The 19,512-nt window shown below is 39.6% G+C and overlaps 1 long non-coding RNA gene across 2 annotated transcripts in view; it reads left to right on the top strand.

The window, feature by feature from the left end:
- The first annotated feature begins 18,746 nt into the window (after positions 1-18,746).
- The window catches only part of LOC139132754 (uncharacterized), a 78,420-nt gene continuing 77,654 nt past the window's right edge, over positions 18,747-19,512 (top strand). For both annotated transcript variants that reach the window (XR_011552401.1, XR_011552400.1), the window contains exon 1: positions 18,747-19,083. This is a non-coding gene — a long non-coding RNA (uncharacterized lncRNA). The remainder of the gene's footprint in view (positions 19,084-19,512) is intronic.

Below are 19,512 nucleotides of genomic sequence, written 5' to 3' on the forward strand. Positions count from 1 at the left end.
CCCCATCTTTGTCAAGCAAAGCCCTAACAACGAGTCGTATTTTTTGTAATTTGGAGATACATGGGCCTCTTCTAGCTCTATGCCTACTCCTCATATTTCCATACGGGGAGTCGACAACTTCAAGTTGAAAACATCTACCTAAGGAGGCCTCCCCCACTCGTGAAAACATGCCAACATACCAAGTCATGCAACCTACAAGTTGGCTACATGGCGAGCCAGGCCACAGGAGCTTTGTAAAATATAGTTGCGAAAACGTTTAGCCTATGTAAGGATCAAAGATTCATCGTGATTTACCTTACCGAACATCGTCTTCGCCAGAGCATTTATACTAAACCCACCAAAAAGAATGAGTCAGGCTGTAATATTGTTGACGAAAATTTGTTCTCAAGACATCACGCTTACTACATCCACTGGCATGGTTTGACTTACTCCGTTCCGCTGGCCAGACATGAGCTGATAGGCTACTTTCGCAGATTGCGACACGCGTGTGGGCATATAGAGAGTCACGTGCGCGGTTCATATCAGGTTAACCACTTTTATTTGTCAATCCAACCACTGGCACGCGACTTGACACGCGACGCGACGGGCTACGCTGAGCCACGGCCATTATTATCACTGTGCCACGATCGATTTGGATTTGGTACACGGAAAACAACGTTTTCTATTCTATTCAGGGCCTTTGCCCTTTGCCTAACTACAAGCGACTGTACTCTTCATGACGCTAGTTCTGTTGTACGGCTACTAGCTAAGAAGCTTGAAAATTCTTCCGATAGTTTGAAACTCAGTGTAGTCCCACAGTTGCTTATACTGCAGATTGTAAACATGTATTTCAGTGACAGGCAGCTGAATTGATTGATGAGGCAGTAAAACATTAGGTGGATGTGGTACCACGGTCTGGTTGGAGGGACGATGACAAGACGAACTTTCTGAAGAGCAAATTTTAATGTTTTTATTCTTTGGGTGATAGATCTTGGAAACAAATGCGTTGTAATGTCGAGGGACAACCACGATTGGATTTTATTAAACGTTCGTAATTTGCGTGGTGTGTAAGATCATTTCATGGGACTTTTAGTATTGAATGTACCAGTAAATATATCAACAGGTGGTTGGGTAGCGCCCCCTGCCGCGACGGTATTCATCACTGCCAAAGCCAATGTTTAAAGTGAACGACAGTGTTTCTCGTTCGTGACGGACTTTGAAAGAGACGCTATTTGACGCATGCAGACGACTTCCGATACACACGTATACAATGAGTCTTGGTACGTTGTTCTAGGTACGCAAAATGCCTTCGTCGCAGCTGCAGGTTATGAGTCTTTTTTTTGCCCAAAAAATCGAACTACTTCCAAAACATAGCAGCACAAACGGAAATCGACTATGCAGATCGCACTTGTCAAATATATTGATGAAATCGTACAAGATGATATTATTTCTTTTCATCCACAATGATAGTGGGACTATGGAAGTGACGTCAAAATAATTGAGGGAACTTTTAAAAATATTTTAAGGTTGTGTCGAAATTTGACTGATCGTAAACAATCTCAGATGTTTGTTTTGGTGGCGACATTTTCCATCCATAATAGGTACGATGTTGTTTCTTCAAGGGGCAATTCAACTCTTCGTCTTGAACGCTTGTAGGGTCTGCAGTGTGGAATTTTAGGTAGACTATTGGAATTATCGCCTTTGCTGTTCAGACGGCCCGGACGTTTAAAACATTAGATGGAATTTATTGAAGGTCTACATTATATTGTTGTAACAATTTTCTGCTAATTTAACTGAACAATGACTTGCAGTCATCCCGACAATATTCTACTCAGAAGCATTCTTGTACTGGTGTACATTGGATATCAATTGCAGTTTATGTATTACTGTGCGCTTGATCTATGAGTAGGAATATTAGATTGAAACAGATATACATTTCAAAAATGTCTGCTTTGAAGGACTGTTTTATAATAGTTGCAGTGTAATATTTGCAATTGCATGGAACCTCTCATCAATTTCCAGTAAATGTTAAAACGACATGTCTTTCGAACGGCAATAGCGATTGTTTCTGTAGTGTGGGCCTTACATGCATCAGGAATAGAGGCAAATGGGGAGTGTTATTGTTTTGTTTGTCTTTCAGGCTAGTCCAGATAGAATGTTATTGATACAGAAGAATTTATGTTACTTACCGTACGTCTCATATTGCTGCCACGTGAGTTTATCGATTGTTCAAACGGAAGTGTACTTTGATTATGAAGTCAAAAGGTTGCGTTATCTTATCTTACTCGTGTGATATTAATATCAATTTAAAATAACAGAACATAGCTACTCAAAAACAGTTCTACCCTTAAGGTTCTGTGTTTATCAATGGTGTAGGCTATAACAACCTGTATAACTATCGTGTCAATCACCTCCCTGCATACCATGACGAATTCAAATCTCTAGTTGGCCCTTCATTAGAGTCACAGCATCTTCTCACCATGATGTCTGGACGGGTCTATGTTCCTGTGGCCCGCGCCATGATGTCGCGTTACGTCAGCCAGGTTTGTTAAAATATCGTGCTGATATGCGAGATAAGAAATTTATTGAATAGCAAATGCACGTTTCTGTAAATAAACATCTTATAGACAATATTTTGCTTATTTAACTAGCCATAACTGTTGATACCCTAGCATCCTTTGCGGCATATTAGTAATAACCCCATATCATTTAAATATATAAAAACAAACACGATGATTACGAAAAAAGTTACTGGTTCTATTGTAAAGTGGAGCACTGCCCTAGGAAGGGCACACACGAGAATTTCTGAGGAGGACACATGGTTTTTTGTAATGGATTGTTGCCTCATTCAGCCGTTGGTCTCTAGCATGTCTGCTGCTGTAGTATAAGCTAAGTATTCTTGTTTGTGCCACGCGATACAGCCAAATAAGGAAACGAAAGTCAAATGCATTGAAGCGGCTTAGATATTTTAATTTGTGTTTTTTATTTGTAGTATTACATCCAACAATTTTGGGTATCATGCATCAAGACGACAGAGTGGTTCTACACAAAGAGGATCATACTGGATAACTTAAGGAGTGGAGATAAGACAGGTTAGTGGGGGTAATCAGTGGACATTTGCAAGGGACAGGGGAGATGGCAAAACTTGTTTGGCGCAAGCCACTCAGTCATAATCATTATCAGTCATGCAGCTGTCTTCCATGGACGCTGTAGTCTCTGGTGATTAATGTCACGAAGCCCCCATTAATCGATCACACTTTGGTGACATTTGCTAAAATGTAAGTTCGGGAATACTAATTACTGCTCAAATAGTTCATAAAACATTCAAGTTGCTTTAGTAATGAATAATACAAATATAATTTTTTGTCACTTTTTGCGCCATAAATTTATAACTAAAATACACACCTCCTACCTCCGCTTCCCTGTGGTAGTGGCATGTTTAAAAGAACGTTTGTATTTGACAACGCGAATAAAACCTGATATCCCACCCATACTTTCCGAAACCCCTCCTACAGATTCAATGGCGACTTCCTTAGTTTGGAGAACTGAAAGTGCGCCCTCAACGTAAGAAATTCTCAGTCAAAAATTTGAAAAATATCATCTTTTTTTGTCAATTTCTCCTCAAAATGCAAACCAAGGGTGTCGTTAAGTCAACAGATTTGTAAAATAAGTACAACCCAGATGATCTGTAGGGCATTGGCGGTTATACAGGCTTTAAATCAAGCGCAATTAAACAAAAACCTGTATTTTATCCACTTTTCCTCTAACGGTCAAAATTGACTCCGATTGGACTGGTGAAAGGGGTTTTGGAGAGAAAAAGTTAACAGGCTGCTTTTAAGGGCAGAGTCCGTATCGCCTCTCCGGGGAGGGGGGATTCCTGATGTTGAGTGTGTCGTCTTAGGATTTTGTGAACTGTAAACGCTAACAGATGTTCAATTTTTGGAAAATAGAACGCTATTAGATTTATTAAAAATACTATGAATAAGATATGAAAATTATTATGACAACAATATTTATCAGAGTGATATTTGAGCTGTATCCTACACCGTTCTTCAAATCAAAGAGGAAAAGTGGTCTATTTTTACCTTAAAACTTTTCTATCACTTGTTATGACCTTTGCCGAAGGTTTTAGAAGCTATCCGGCCTAACGCACTCTCCATCACAGAAGTCGATGAATTCAAACTCGTTTTGCCGGGGAAAATTCCTTTCTCTATTGAAATCACTCTTGACGGTAAACAATACATATGCAAATCATACACGGTCAAGATAAGTTGGACTGAAGCTATTACTGTAAAATAAAACAACCTTTTCCTTTTACGCGTTCCCTCCAGATAGGTAAAGAATGACGATTCTAGGCAGGCAACTGCGTGAATCTTATCGATGATTTCGATTGATCAGGGCATTTGAATAAATTTGTTGCTTTCAGTGATCTGTTCTTCCCATAGTCATGGTACGTCTGGGCTTTATCTTGCCTTCTATAGTAAATCTTTTCTATTTTCCGAGCGGTTTCACTTAATCTGAACTTCATGTGCTGTGTGTTGTCCCTGCTAATAGTAAAGCGGTATATTGAATTAAACTTCTCTGTTCCAAATTATTAGCCTCATTTTATGAGCCGGGGTAGTAAACAAGTAGTAGAGTTATCGGTTTTTGCCGATGGGAAGGCAGTCAATGAAAAGGCAGAATAACTTAAGATATGGGGAAAGGGCAGGTTAGTGGAGGTAATTAGAGGACATTTTGCAATTGAATTTTCGTAAAAGGGACTGGGGAGATGGCAAAACTTGTTTGGCGCAATCCACTCAATGATGATAATAATCAGTCATGCAGCTGTGAGGTGAGAATCCTGGTGATATAATTTGTCAGACAATGAGTCCTTTTTTACCAAAGAAGAAACAATCGTGAATTCAGCAATTAAATATTGTTTAAGTTGACGTCATCAAACCTTCGGATATTTGCTGAGGATGAATCTCTCTCTCTCTCTCTCTCTCTCTCTCTCTCTCTCTCTCTCAGAATACATATTTATCTATTTATAGTGTGTGTATGTGTGGTTGTGTGTGTGTGTGTGTGTGTGTGGTTGTGCGTGTATGTATGTATGTATGTATGTATGTATGTATGTATGTATGTATGTATGTATGTATGTATGTATGTATGTATATAAAATTATGTATGTATTTATGTATGTATGTATGTATGGATGTATACGTGTATATTTTAAAAGTGAATCAGCAAGCTGCAAAAAGGCCCTATCAGTTGTGTGTAGAATGACAGGCTCTAATCAACAACAATAAAAAAGGAACTGAATACTTGTGTTTATGTGTGTGTGTGTGTGTGTATACTAACAAAGTGTCGATTGTAATAATCGTATCTATGCTGCATAATTTGTTTGCAATTTTTACAAGAAATATCCAATCAAGATCTTCTAAAGTTATACTTTCATCTTCGATGAACTTCATGATTGCAGCAGGCATGGGCGGTGATGTGTTGACACATCAATAGAAACATAAATTTCAGCTTTTGCGGGGGGCTTTCTGGCCAAACAATACGTTCTACGTCTGAAGAAATATGTTCTTCAAAGTAATGCAAATTCAGTTAATTCAGTCGATTATCATCGCACAATAAGATCAATGCAGATTTTGTCATGTTATCTCCTGGGATATAATGTGATATTGAAAATGTGATATTGAAAATGCTAGCATGATCAGCGGTACCCCACCTGAAATAGAACCAATCGGTTATGTCATGCGCTGTATAGATGGTATACACTAGACTAGGGAGTGGAGTGGAGAAGGGTAGTTGTGTTTTGGAAAGGTTCAACGCCACTTTATGGTGACTTAGGGCTAGTGGTAAATAATAATGTGTAGGATGACGCAGGTTGGACATTGTAAGTTTCCGTGTTATGGAACCAGTGAGACAACAACCATGGGGTGTTAATTAAATAACATTTAATGGGCTTTTATTCGGGATCAGTAGTTTGATACGTACTGGATACCATGCAGGAAAACACAGTCAAAATTAACGCTTGTGTTGTCCGTCTATGGTGACGGTCTGAGACTCAGTCCAGAGCGACAGTACATATTATATATCAAATTTGAAGACGCTTCATCGCCCGCAAGATGAGGTGATATTGCCTGTTGGAGATAAATTTCAGTTCAGCGCACACCTTTTTGCTCTCTTCAAAAATTGTCACGCATAGGATTGCTTTCCTGGACTTGGCTTTTACTGATGGGTACAGTGCGGCACATCGACTTTAATCGAGCAGAATCTGAATGTCAGTAAAGGCGATTACATACATTTCTAGCTTCATATAATGATGTTACTGCTTTCAGAAGTTACCTAACGGACAAGTCAGAGTATCATAGCTATTTGAGAATCTTATAAAGTTTTCACCAAAACCAAATGCTTGTAAAATATTTTACGAATAATCCTGATGTATTCTATCAAAAGCTTTTTCCTGATTCAGTGAAATGATAGCCGATGGTATTTGTTGCTCATTTGCATAATGGAGTGTATCACGATTAAGATGAATATCATCAAATATTGATCTTTCTGGAACAATAAATCTGATCTTCACCAAATACATCTTTCAGAGAGCGAGGGCGCTTTTGAAAAAATGTTATAGTCTGTACAAAGAAGGCAGACTGGTTTCCAGTTTTTCTGAAGACCATTATCATCTTTCTTTGGCAATTAAGTGATTAGTGATCACGGTAGCGGTAGCTGTCCAGTTTGCAAAGAATTTAAAAAAACATCATAATAATCAGTACCAATGATATTCCAGAAACATTTGTAGAATTTTGTCAATACCACGGGACGTATGGTTCTGTAAAGTACCAACTGCCTTAAGAAAGTTCTTCGAAAGTAATTGGCAAGTCGACTGCTTGTTCAGTGTCATCCTTTAATTTTTGAACGCCGGTCAATTTTGTTTTTGCAGACTATCAGGGCTTGTTTTTTTCAGGAGTGTACAAGGCTTTATAAAAATCCCTTGTGGCGGTGCGAATGACAGATTCTGAAGGGACCTCGTTAATAACATCATCTGGAAGTTTGACATGAGTGATCATTTTCCTTGCACTTCCGCGTCTCTCTAAATCATAGAAGTAGCGCGTTGATTTATCATTTTCGTTAATGTATTGAAATCTGGACTGTATCATGCACCTTTGGTTTCTCTTCTGAAGAAATCATCAAGCTGTGCCTTTCTCTGTTCATATTCTGAAAAATTCATTTTCCCGGACGAGAACATGTTTTCAAGATTGAGAAGATCTTTTTGAAGGTTTTGTTTGACTTTCAATTTATTCTGTCGACGGCCAATGCTATACTTAGGTGACAAACGCTTAATCTGAAATTTACCAAAATCCCATCACTCTTGTAATGAGTGGAGTTCTGATTTTTTTAATCGTCCAATCCTGCCAAAATTCAGTGATCAGAGGCTTTTTTTATAAGCATCATAGTAAAGATGTATTCAGCGCCCAACAAACACTTTTGTGTTTCTTTCTCTTTGGGTAAAGTGAAGATGAACAACACTATGGTCCGGAAGCGTAACAGGCTTAATCGCTACAGATTGAATCATGTTAGAGACGTGTTTATTTATGTGAAAACGATCGATTCACGCATGCGCGTTATGTCCATGCCAGGAGTAATTACAGTTATAAGGGTAAAGATGTCTCCATGTGTCAACTAATTTGAACCGTTTCAGTAATTTCAGATGAAAGTTTGAAGATTGACTATGAGGTTAACGTTCTCGGTCAATGTGTCTATCATGGCGGGGTTAACGGCACAGAGAGTTCAATATGACCTCGCCACAACACTCTCCACAGAGGCTCTTCTCTCAACATAGTATGTGTTCCCTTGCAGAAATACTCAGTCGCAATCAAACTGGTTTTTTAAAGTCTCGAGTCGAATGCTGTAACGTTTCAGAGGATCTCTGCAACCCCTGATCAGTGTTGTGAGAATTGACTACTGAGTCAAAACAAGGAGTAAAGAGGTAATCAGTGTGAAATATAACCTCATCATGAAAGAGAAATATAAAAACCAGACAAAATTACAGACAGGGTTTTAGACACCTCCTTTCCATATCATTCCTTAATTTGTCCATCAACTTACAAATTCTTTGCTTCAATTGTTTATCAGTTGAAGGAACCTTCAAAGCGATCAATAGCGTCTGAAGCAGATTATCAAAATCGGGACAAAAATCACGACATCTCTTCACATGTTTTTTAACTTTTTGATATTTTCAAGAAAAATGAAACGCTTTTCTTGAGAAGGGACCGTGTCACATTTTGACAAAGGTTGTTCCACGGAGTTAGTTTCATGATCGCTGTAATCAGACTCACTTTCAGAATCATCGCTACTAACTGTACTGAGAACTTAATAACGACCAGAATTTGCTACGATATTCGCATTCGCTGTAGTATTTTCATCAGCTTCATCATTTTTATCACGGTCAACAACATTTCCAGCACCTGTTTGAATTATGTTGTCTGGACTGGTTTATTTTTGTTGGACTTTCAAGAATGTCATCATCTGTGTCCGATACTGCCTGAAATTTACTTTTAATATGCAAGGTTTTATCTCCGCTGTCATCATCGACATTGTGTCTTGTTCTTTTGATTTGCTCATTTGTTTCTAGAGTTGCAGTGTATAGTGTATAACGATGCAGCTGTTTCATCAGCAATTAATTCTATGTCTGAATCATTATTATTAGACGGCACATTGACACATTCACAGGAGTCAAGATTAGCAGTGTCAGAAACACTTTGAGGCTGTCAATATTTTCATCGGAGACATTCACAGTTTCATTGTTATCTCCATCAACGCCAGGTAGTGAAGTCAACCCTTCAGTTTCAAGTTCCTGCTCATCCCCTTGTTCAGCATTATCTGACGTTCCAAGCTTTCAGAAGCATTGTTTTTAGGATAATTCTTGCGGACGTGCCCTTTGCTGTTACAAAGAAAGAATCTAAGGGCATCAGTCGATATATAACAGCATAGTATTTCCCTTGATACGCAGGACACGAGTCTGCGAATGGATTTAACAAATTTGAGATCTGGCCTACGACAGCCGACGGAGTGAAATGTAACGGAAAGTATTGCCGAGTAATTGACCGTAATCCATACATTCTCTGCCAATGAACGAAAGGGGCGACATTTGAAATAATTACTTTCGCAGCAGATTGAATCATCTGAAATGGTTAAGCAAACAACTCTCCGACATGCACACCTTCAGTACAAACCTGTGTAACCTGTTGAGTCTTTTGAGAAAAAAAACAGTTTTGTCATCCTTGAGGCAGCTAGAATGTCACGAGCATCGATAATATTGGCAAGACACTTAATATATTCATCAAGTGTTTCCCTTTCTACACTATTGAATTTAACGCTCTGTTTCGATGATAGTTTTGAAAAACCTGATCAAGATCGTCATCGTCCACCGAATCAGACGTGGCGGCAGCCATATTGATAAGGCTTACCAGTCCAATTCAGAAACCAACCTTACGAGGCCGATGTGGAGAAAAGTCCTAATACCGCACAATCGGTTCGAAAAGGCAGAACTCTCTTTCACGTCATAAGTTCACCGTTAGAGAGAGAGAGAGAGAGAGAGAGAGAGAGAGAGAGAGAGAGAGAGAGAGAGTTTACTGCATGCTTGATCTCCTTCATTCTATAATGGTTCAACAATACGAATAGAGAATTGCACATTACAGGTATGCATTTTTTCATCTTAACATTATGTCCTCTAATTTGAACGTTGAGAGGGGGTTCAATCGATGGGATTAAATATCTGACATGGTCGAATACTTTGAACTACTTCGAATGGATTGTATTACCTGGTGTCATTTGTTACCTTGTGCCATTTATTATCTCGACTCATTTATCTAATGCTGAAGTTGACAATTAATTAATGCTTTCTCTTGGTTCCCAGACACTTCGCACCAAAACCACTTCGCACCATACCATCTCGTCCCATACCATTTCGCACCAAAACCACTTCGCACCAAAACAACCTCGTACCAAAACAACTTCGCCCCAAAAGTCACGTCGCCCCATAGCTGTGATATCGCAGCGGTACTTGTGGCGTATATCGAACGCGCTCGGGTCATTGGGGTCATCGCCACAGTCCCGCTGCGAGCCAAACCATAGGCTTCGTTGGCAGTTTACGACGAGACCGACCGGTGTCGTAGATTTAGCTCGCAAAATAATAAAATAGATAAAGCTTGCAATAAATAAAATTATACCTACTGTATCACTGACTATCTACGACTCATCCTCTACTCCTGCTAACGAACCCGACTGTGGCGATTACCCCCAAACCGAGCGCGTCCGATACGCCACAAGTACCGCTGCGATATCACAGCTAGTCGCCCCAAACCATTTCGCCCCAAAACAACTGAAACAATGTTACTTTGCCCCAAACTTATCGCCAACCGGCAAAGCTGAAAATAACCAACCACTACCATCGAAGTTTTCATAACCTTTCTGTCAACCCAGGACTGAAATCTTGAAAGAGTACAAATTTCGAGGAAATACGCGCACCGCATCTGAGTTGTAGCCACAGTCCCTCCACAAAAGGAGGTTTTGTGGAGGGACTGTGTTGTAGCATTGCGTGTTTCTTTTTTCTAATGTACCTTTTATGGTTACATGCAACAATAAATGGGTCGTGGTAGCCAAAATGTCCTGACACATTAATGCTTCCAAGTTGCAGGTAAAAACAACGTTATGATACATCGTGGCATTGTTGTTTTAGGACGAGTTGATGGTACAATACTTGGGGCGAGGTGGTTTTATTTCGAGGTGATACTTGGGGCGAAGTGGCATTGGACGAAGTAGTATTTGGGACGAGGTGGTTTTGGTGCGAAATGGTTTTGGGACGAAGTTGTGTGGGGCGAACTGGTTTTGGTGCGAAGTGTCTGGACCCCCTTTCTCTTTCAGGGGTAGATGGGATTTATTTGAAATATTCCCTTATTTGGATGAGAAAAATGATTGTATCTCCCATTGAACATGTAGTTGTTCATGCGATTAATTCAAAATTCACTGATCATGCTTGCTCGACAACGTTATACCGATTACTGACATGTCACAGAAACTGAAAACGCTTGTGGGAAATTTGCCTGAAATATCGTCATCAAATTGATAATTTATTCACAGACATGATCAGTATATTTACTGCTCCACAGGTATCAGTGGATTTCTGACGAAACATTTCATAACATCTGAGAAATCCGGCAATTTATGATATTAATTATGCAGTGACCTGATATGTTTACAATCGTTACCCTAGAGATGTTTTTATCTTTAACCATTTTACAAACAGTGAGTATTGTAAATGATTAATAAACGGAAAGTTCATTGAATCCAAAGTTGTAGTATTATTCTATCCCTGTAACGTTTCCCTTTGTAATAAAGTGAATGAAGGACACTTTTGTTAGACTGACTTTTTAGCAAAACACAGACAGCTACAGTGCATTTTATTGTATAAGTCAATCTTTAATTTTAATGTTGTTGCAAAGAAAACAAGTAAATCGCGTTCAGGAAGTCCGTTAAACATAATGAGACTTAAATTTTAGGTAATAACATTTGTTATGAAGTGTTCATAAAGTTGCAAACCATCAGCTCGGCTACATAAGCATAAGCAGGATTCAAATAGCTACTCTTTGCTTACAATCGGTAATCTTAGGTTGATAAAATCACAACCTTTGACCCCACTTTGTTCAAACAAATCAACAAGATGGTGAAGCTGATTTTGTGGACTAAGGGAGCAGTCAGAATTTATGGCCTGGGGGGGGGGTTCGGAGGAATCTGAGGGGGGGGGGTCACTCAAAAAATCGAAAGCTACAAGGGGGGTTGCTCAAAAGTGGAGAACAAGAAAGGGGGGCTACTCAATTTTGTTGGTATGTACTGAAGCATTTAGTGGAGTTACGAATTAATACAACAATAATAGTAAAGATATGTATATTCATACCCGGTATTTGTGTACACACACACACACACACACACATAATTAATATATATATATATATATATATATATATATATATATATATATATATATATATATATATATATATATATATATATATATATCATAATACAGGTGGTTTCAAGTAGAAACTAAAATCTCATTACACTATGTGTTTCACGTTATTGTTATCTTCAGACGAGAATGATCAGCTATTCGACATGGCAAGCCTTATGTTAGAGGCTAGTACTGAGTACATTTTTCAGTATTTCCTGATTAAAGATTGATATACCTGCCTGATAATTAGTGAGAAACGTCTGCTTTCTATATTCTACATTGTATAGGTTACCGATGGGGGAAAATGTGTAAAGCAAGCTAATTCTGATTCTATAAAGTTTAAAACCAGTGGAATGCCTTGACAACAAACCCATCTTTTATTGCACGAAAATAATAATAAAAAATAAATGTGAATAAATGTATTTATGTCGCTATTTTTTCGTTTTCAAAAAATGTAATTGAAATCAGTGAACTGGAATATAAGTTTTGGAATACTGTCTCAGATTTCTGTTCCTTTGAGTTTTTTATATGAAAAAAATCTGAAAAAATACTCCCCAAGTGCCACCAAATAACACCATTTTAATCTCTATTTTTCAAAAGCTCCAATGGCAGGAGGGGGGACACCCCCCTCCTTACCTCCCCCCGACCGCTTTTGCTGTCGCTTGTGGTGCTTTCGCTCCACATTTTCCTCCTCTTGTAAACAAATCCTACAGACCTGTACATCAGCCCCTGTCACAGCAATAGAACCTATTTCCGACACAGACCTGTACCACAGGGTTTTATCAGGGTCTGTACAGGGCCTGTCGCAGCAGCAGCAATCAATTTTACTTTATAGATATTTAACTTTCCCAATTTTTTTTTTGTGTGGGGGGGGGGTCACTCAAAATTTCTGTAGTAGAGAGGGGGGGTTACTCAAACACATCATTGTTGGCAGGGGGGGTTACTCGAAATTTTGGAGTTTCGAAAGCAATTCCTCCGACCCCCCAGGCCGTAAATAATGACGGCTCCCTAATTCAAGGTAGGTCGTAGAGGTACGATTTGACAATCCTGAACAACTTGTAAACGTCATTTTAAAGTTTACAATAATCAAGATTTGTGAGTTCAAGAGTGAATGTCAATTGACGTTGTCATTTCTCTGCCTGTTCGATTGATTCCTATAACTGCTTCACAAACTAACACAGTCCACATGAATATTCAAGGTAGTCGCTGTGGTATGTTTGATCTCTCTGCACGTCTCCTACATTCTCTCGCAAAGCCAAACTCTCAGAAAAGAGGTAAGGAAGTAGCCGGTGTGCAAAGGTTGGACCACGTGATAAAACATCCCGTTTGTCTTCTGAATTTGGTTAATTTGTGCAATTTTCATCATGATTGGCAAGCGCTGTACTAATATATTTGTACATATCAAGGGAAAAAGCCGTTTTCTGAATCCGGTTAAAGCTTTATCTTGTTTAAAACGTCGTCTTTTCGCAAACATCTCAATTTCGGACTTGTGATATCACGTTTATTCCTGCTGATGGAGGTTACCATAGCACTTCACATTGATCGAATATGCACATTGAATGCTTTTATCATAGTCATAATATAGTTCATATTTACGCAATGAATAGTCAAAAGAGCATTGTTCTTCCATAGTCACATACAGGGCTGTGTTAGGAAGCTGAACACACGATTTTTCGAGTAGAATACGAGCAAGAAATGTAAATATATTAAAGTTACGGCTTTAGCTTTAAGTTTGGGAATAAATGAAAAGCCCTTTTATACAGTATTTATTCAAGACGAATTTGTGCAATTTATATATTGTTTCAGCATCAAATTGCTATCACTCAAGTCCTTGCATTTGGACATATCAATTTACATGTAAATTTGCAGTACACCAACGTAGTATTTATCAACGTGTATCTATTCAATAACGTTCAAAGCAGCATTCAATTCAATTCAATAGAACTTTATTCATCCCAAACACTGGCAATTAAAAGGTGTAGCTCGAATGCAATACATCAAATTATCAAAAATATACAAAAAGTACATTGACACAGAACGCTATAAAAAAATCACACAAAACAGTTTACGAATCATTTAAAAGCCGCAGAGCGATGGCAATGAATGACAACTTGCGCCGGTTTGACCTGCAAGCCGGGTATCAAAACACGCCAACCAGAGGGAAGTATGTCGAATTCTGTCGATAGTATGGATGAAACAATTGAGCGGGCTTTCCTAAGTACTTGCGGATCATAAAATGATGACAGACTTCTCTGGGGTATACCAATTAATTTTGAGCTAAGTGACTCAATTCTATCAAGTGAACTTTTATTTTTAATTGTTAGATTCTGAAACCAAATATGAACGAGAATAAAATAACGCTTTCAATGTAACTTATATAAAAAGGGATAAGATTTCCCTATCAACCATGAATGAACGCAGTTTCCTTAATTAAAAAATACAAACGTTGTTGCCCTTTCTTCAAGATAGCATCGGTGTTTAAATCCCATTTTAATTTGTTATCAAGTATGGAACCAAGGTATGTATACTTAGAGACGATCGCAACTTCTTGATCGTGAACAATGCTTGTCGGAGGGTTGCGTTCTTGCTTTCTAAAATCGATTATCATATCCTTAGTTTTCCTAACATTTAAGTTAAGATAAGAATTATCACACTACTCAACAAGCTCGCGAAGAGCGGGAACATGATGGCATTCTGATCCCTGTAGAAGTGAAAACAGAGCATTGTTGTTGGCAAACTTTACAGGATGGCTACCTTCATGTGTACTTCTACAATCATCACAACAAAGGAGACAGAACGCAACCCCGAGGAAAACCGGCCGGTATTTGTTTTTATCAAAGGGGACATGGGACCATTGACAAAAACCCTTGTGATCTATTTGTTAGAAAGTCAAGAATCCAGACTTCAAGTTGACTACTAATATCAAACTCTAAGAGTTGTAAGACACATATGTGGCATTTGCTTAAACGCTAGGGGGCGCCAAACGTGAGGAGTTTATTCTCTCTCTGTTCCAGATCATGTACGATATTAATACTTCCTCATGCTTGAGTCCAGTTATCCGAGGTTGACGCTATAGGTTGACGCTATCGAGACGATGTGCTACTTACCATGATGTCACTTCTACATATGAGGGATACAATCGGGAAAACAATATTAAAAGGACTTGAAGAAGAAGAGCACAATAAAATTTGTACATTTGTACATACTGTGTCTGCTTCTGGCCCGTTTGCGACTGTTGAAATTCGCGCATTTTAGGCAAGGAAGATAGCCAGCTGTTTATCGGGCACTTATCGCAAGCTGCCCGCTCAGAGTCATTCAATTTCACGGACCTTAGGTACGGCAGATTGTCAATCCTTTTTCTAGTAAATCTTTCGCTAACTGCCCGCTGACGGCCATTGGCAATCCATATTCTTTGGTACGGAAAATGTCGACCCTTTTCCAGGCACACCTGTGGTCTGCTGCCCGTTGACACTGAGTAATATCATAGACAGAGTGGCAACACTTGCATGCCTTTTGTTCCATGGTCGTCTCGGTAGACTATTGGCTTTTCATATTAAAATGAGCTTAAAAGGTGTTAAACTTTTTGGAGGCTTGGTTTGTGGTTGATAATTACACGAGATTATGCGAAACATACGACGAGATGGCATCGTACTGCCAGTCGCGTAGCAACCATAGTTACTTTGTGAGCTCTCAGGCCAGAAACACTGCCTCACGCCAATCAAAACATAACACGCCAGCAGTTTCATAAACATGTCCTTTCTTGGCGCACGTGTAAAAACGGTATGACTGACCGTAAACCATTGAGTAAAACCAGACAGTATCGATAAAAGACTTTCAAATTTGGTTCAAACACACTCATTATATATTCATAAAAATATGAGAGGAATTTTTAAAACGGTAAAACCCACTTTCCTGAAGCTCAAAACACTCCCGTTTTCGCCAGCACATCAATTCAGATCAGCACCACACGACAACAACAACACAAGCTTTGTAGAACATACTTTCGCTTAACAATTGGTGAAAATCCGAAAATTACCGAAGGGTGCATGGTCGGCACTCTTCGGAAAAGAGAGCCAAGAGCTTCGTGAGGCGAGGCAAACATGGATTGCTTACGTAACCGCTTCACGCCTTAAACGATAGCTGTTGCCACTCTGTCTATGATATTACTCTGTGCCATTGACAGCGATTCCTATCTACGCGCTTTTTGTACGGGAAATTTTCAACCTCTTTTTAAGAAACATGTTTCCAGCAATGAATGTAATTCCATTCGTCGCACTTTAAGTACCGGAAATTCGTCGCCCCTTTAATTAGCGCACCTAAATCGCCTCCATCCGCCATTCGTATTCCCGTAAGATGTCAGTCTTTTACCGGACACTTGTGTACCCTGCTCCCGCCGCCTGACATGCATATTCACGCTCTTTATGTCCGGAAAATTGTCAGGTCTTTATCGGATACACCTGTTGCCAAATTCCTGCCATCCGACTTTCTAGTCCTCGGCAATTTTACTGATCGGTATTGCCAAACCTTTATCGGACACATTTGTCGCCTAATTCAACATACAAGACAACATAGGTCTACATCCATGCTGTCAAGACTCGGTTTGACCACTCAGAGCAGTACGAGACTTTATTAAGCTTCTATCAGCACGGGCCGTCAACTGCATGCCGCAGGGAAGTACAAGTGCCACTACCACACATCAATAGGCATTTCCGTCATTTAATTTTGCTGACTAATTGAAAGGTGAATATAAAATTAATCTAAATTGATGTTTGGCAGGTAGAGATATTACTACCTGCGGAAAATGTAGATGCACAATAAAATTTGAACATTTTTATCTGTATTTACTTTTCTGACGGGAGATTGGCAGTACTGCAGCGGCATACTTTTCGGCTTCTGTCCGTTTATGAAATTGAAATTCCCTCTCTTTAGGTACGAAAGATAATCAGCTGTTTATCGGACACTTATCGCAAGCTGCCCGCTCAGAGTCACTTAATTTCACGAACTTTGGGTACGGCAGTTTGTCAATCCTTTTTCGGGTAAAGCTTTCGCTAACTGTCCGCTGACGGCCATTGTCGCCCTTTAAATTAGCACACCTGTCGTCTAATCGCCGCCATCCGACATTCAAATACCCGTACTTGTGGTATCGAAGATTGTCGGTCTTTACCGGACAATCAGTTACTCTCATCCCGCGCCCGCCGCTGTCATTCTTATTCACGCACTTATGTATGGAAATTTCTGCTCTTTATCGGGTACACCTGTCATCAAATTCCCACCGTCCGACTTTTCTAGTCCTCGGCAATTTTTAGTGTTCGGTATTGCCAAACTTTTACCGAGCACATTTGTCGCCTAATTCCCGATACTACATCCATTCTGTCAACACTTGGTTTGACCACGCAGGAGCGGTACATGCAACAGATCTCGTAAAACAGAGTGTTAGTCAGAAGGCTAAGAGAAATATAATGAATTGGAGGGATTTTACCTTCAAACTAAAAATTGTACTTCCGGAAACTATATTGGGGGGGGGGGGGCAACACCTTAACCTTAATGTTTTAATTTGCCGATCCCCTTAGTTACATGTAGTAATAAAATCGTAAATCAATGTATCCGTTCTTTGCAGTGTGTAATTTAGCACAACAATCATTGACTGATAAATTTAACATTGCTGGTGCCATTAACCAGACATAAAAGCAACATTCTCTTGTCAAAGGGACTGTGTGAAAATGCATGTAAGATGGCGTATCTTAAATCAGAAACTTTGCAAACCGATACGCGATGTGCGTTCCGAATGTGAAAGCCACTCTTGAACTCGCTACCTATGAACTACTGCGCACGATAGCGATGCGCCCCATAGATGTGTACATCATCTTCTCCGGCATATGTACACACGTCTATGGGGGTGCATAGACGCGGAGCGGAAAAGACCACAGGTGACTGTGGTTGAAAATCTATCAGTCAGCATGGGGCGACAGGTTTCCGGGGTGGATGAGAGGCCGGCAATTCATACAAAAAATGCGAGGATTAGAATTGTGTAAACGGGCAATAGGTGACAAGTAAGCCCTATACCATTATGGGACTTCGAAGCGAAGCTACCCTCCAAAACGTGCAACGATTTCAATGGTCAAGCTGGGGAAACTGGCGACGACTTTGCTCATCAAAGAGTTGACTATTTCGTCCATTGATTGAATATTAATTTCAGTAAATGGGAAAAAGAAGGCAGATGATGACATACATTCAGTGACGGCTCACTTTTCACAGAGCAGACATATTAAAATTCGACATTGTAGATAGAATACAGTGGAACACTGCCAACGAAAATCAAATAATCAATATGTAGAATATGTAAACAAATGCATAAATAAATAGATAAATAAATAAATAAATATGAATTTTGTAGGAAATTGACACACTGCTTTTCATAAAACATACTGTATGTTGTCAGAATGTATACGAAATAATTTTTTTGCTTCCCATAAGCTTAGGCCTTAGTGAATTCTAACACGTATTACAGTAAATTGATCTCAAAGTTATCTCCTTTTTCAATACACAGTTGCACTGATCAATTGGCAACCTCCAAGTTTGTGGCGAATGCGACGCATGCGATGCGAGAAATGCTGTTGTTTGAAGTAGGAAACACCTGCACCTGTCGCAACCACGAAATGACTGCTGTTTAATTTACATACGACGCGTCATCTACCTTGACAGTGAGAGTATGCATGGACACTAGCCCAACCCTCTACCCCCTTTTCAAATGGTTTTGCCCAAGTGTTTCAATATGGCGACCTCGGAGGACATACACGTCTCACGCTCAATAGAAATTCGAAAATTATCCCCGAAATGTCTACGGAAACCAAGTTTACCCGTTGCTGTTGCAACATTAAGCAGAAGAGTTACCAACCAACCCGCATTGTTGTCTCCTGCCCGCTGCTACAGTAATCTCAGATACGCATTTGTTGCATGACTATGAATTGTGTGACGCAATAGAAAACCAGGTGTGCACGTTATTCGGACAGTGACAACTACTCTAACAGCAACGGGCGACATAACCGTGTTGGTAGCTCCTCCATAACCAAGCGTGATGACCAAACGATGTGGCAACTAATGTCAAGAGCCTGGTAAGATAAGCTGCTATTTTTCGAAATTCCCGGCGGGCTTACTAGAAAGTGTATCTCTATGCACCGCGAACCTAGGCAGCAATAATTTCACTGCCGGCTGCCGACCGTGCAACTTTTTCGAGTTAGCCTAGCTTAGCGTAGCAGGGCTGTATGTTACCGGCGTTGTACGGACTCCCACCGTATAACATAACGCCGGTAACACACAACCCTGCCACACAGAGCTAGAGTTAGCCGTGTAGGCGGCGCTACACAGCGTACAACGGGCACTCCGTTGTTCAGATAGTCTAAATAAAAATAAACTAAAGCTAAGCTTATATGGTTATGCGAACTTAAATTGATGCTGACAGATAGATCATGTGTAAGAAAATCGATAACTGAATGCCATTCAGATTGAAATGCCAACGACTGAATGTATTTGAATTAAAGCTA

The sequence above is a fragment of the Ptychodera flava genome, chromosome 5, assembly GCF_041260155.1.
Source record: "Ptychodera flava strain L36383 chromosome 5, AS_Pfla_20210202, whole genome shotgun sequence".
NCBI lineage: Eukaryota > Metazoa > Hemichordata > Enteropneusta > Ptychoderidae > Ptychodera > Ptychodera flava.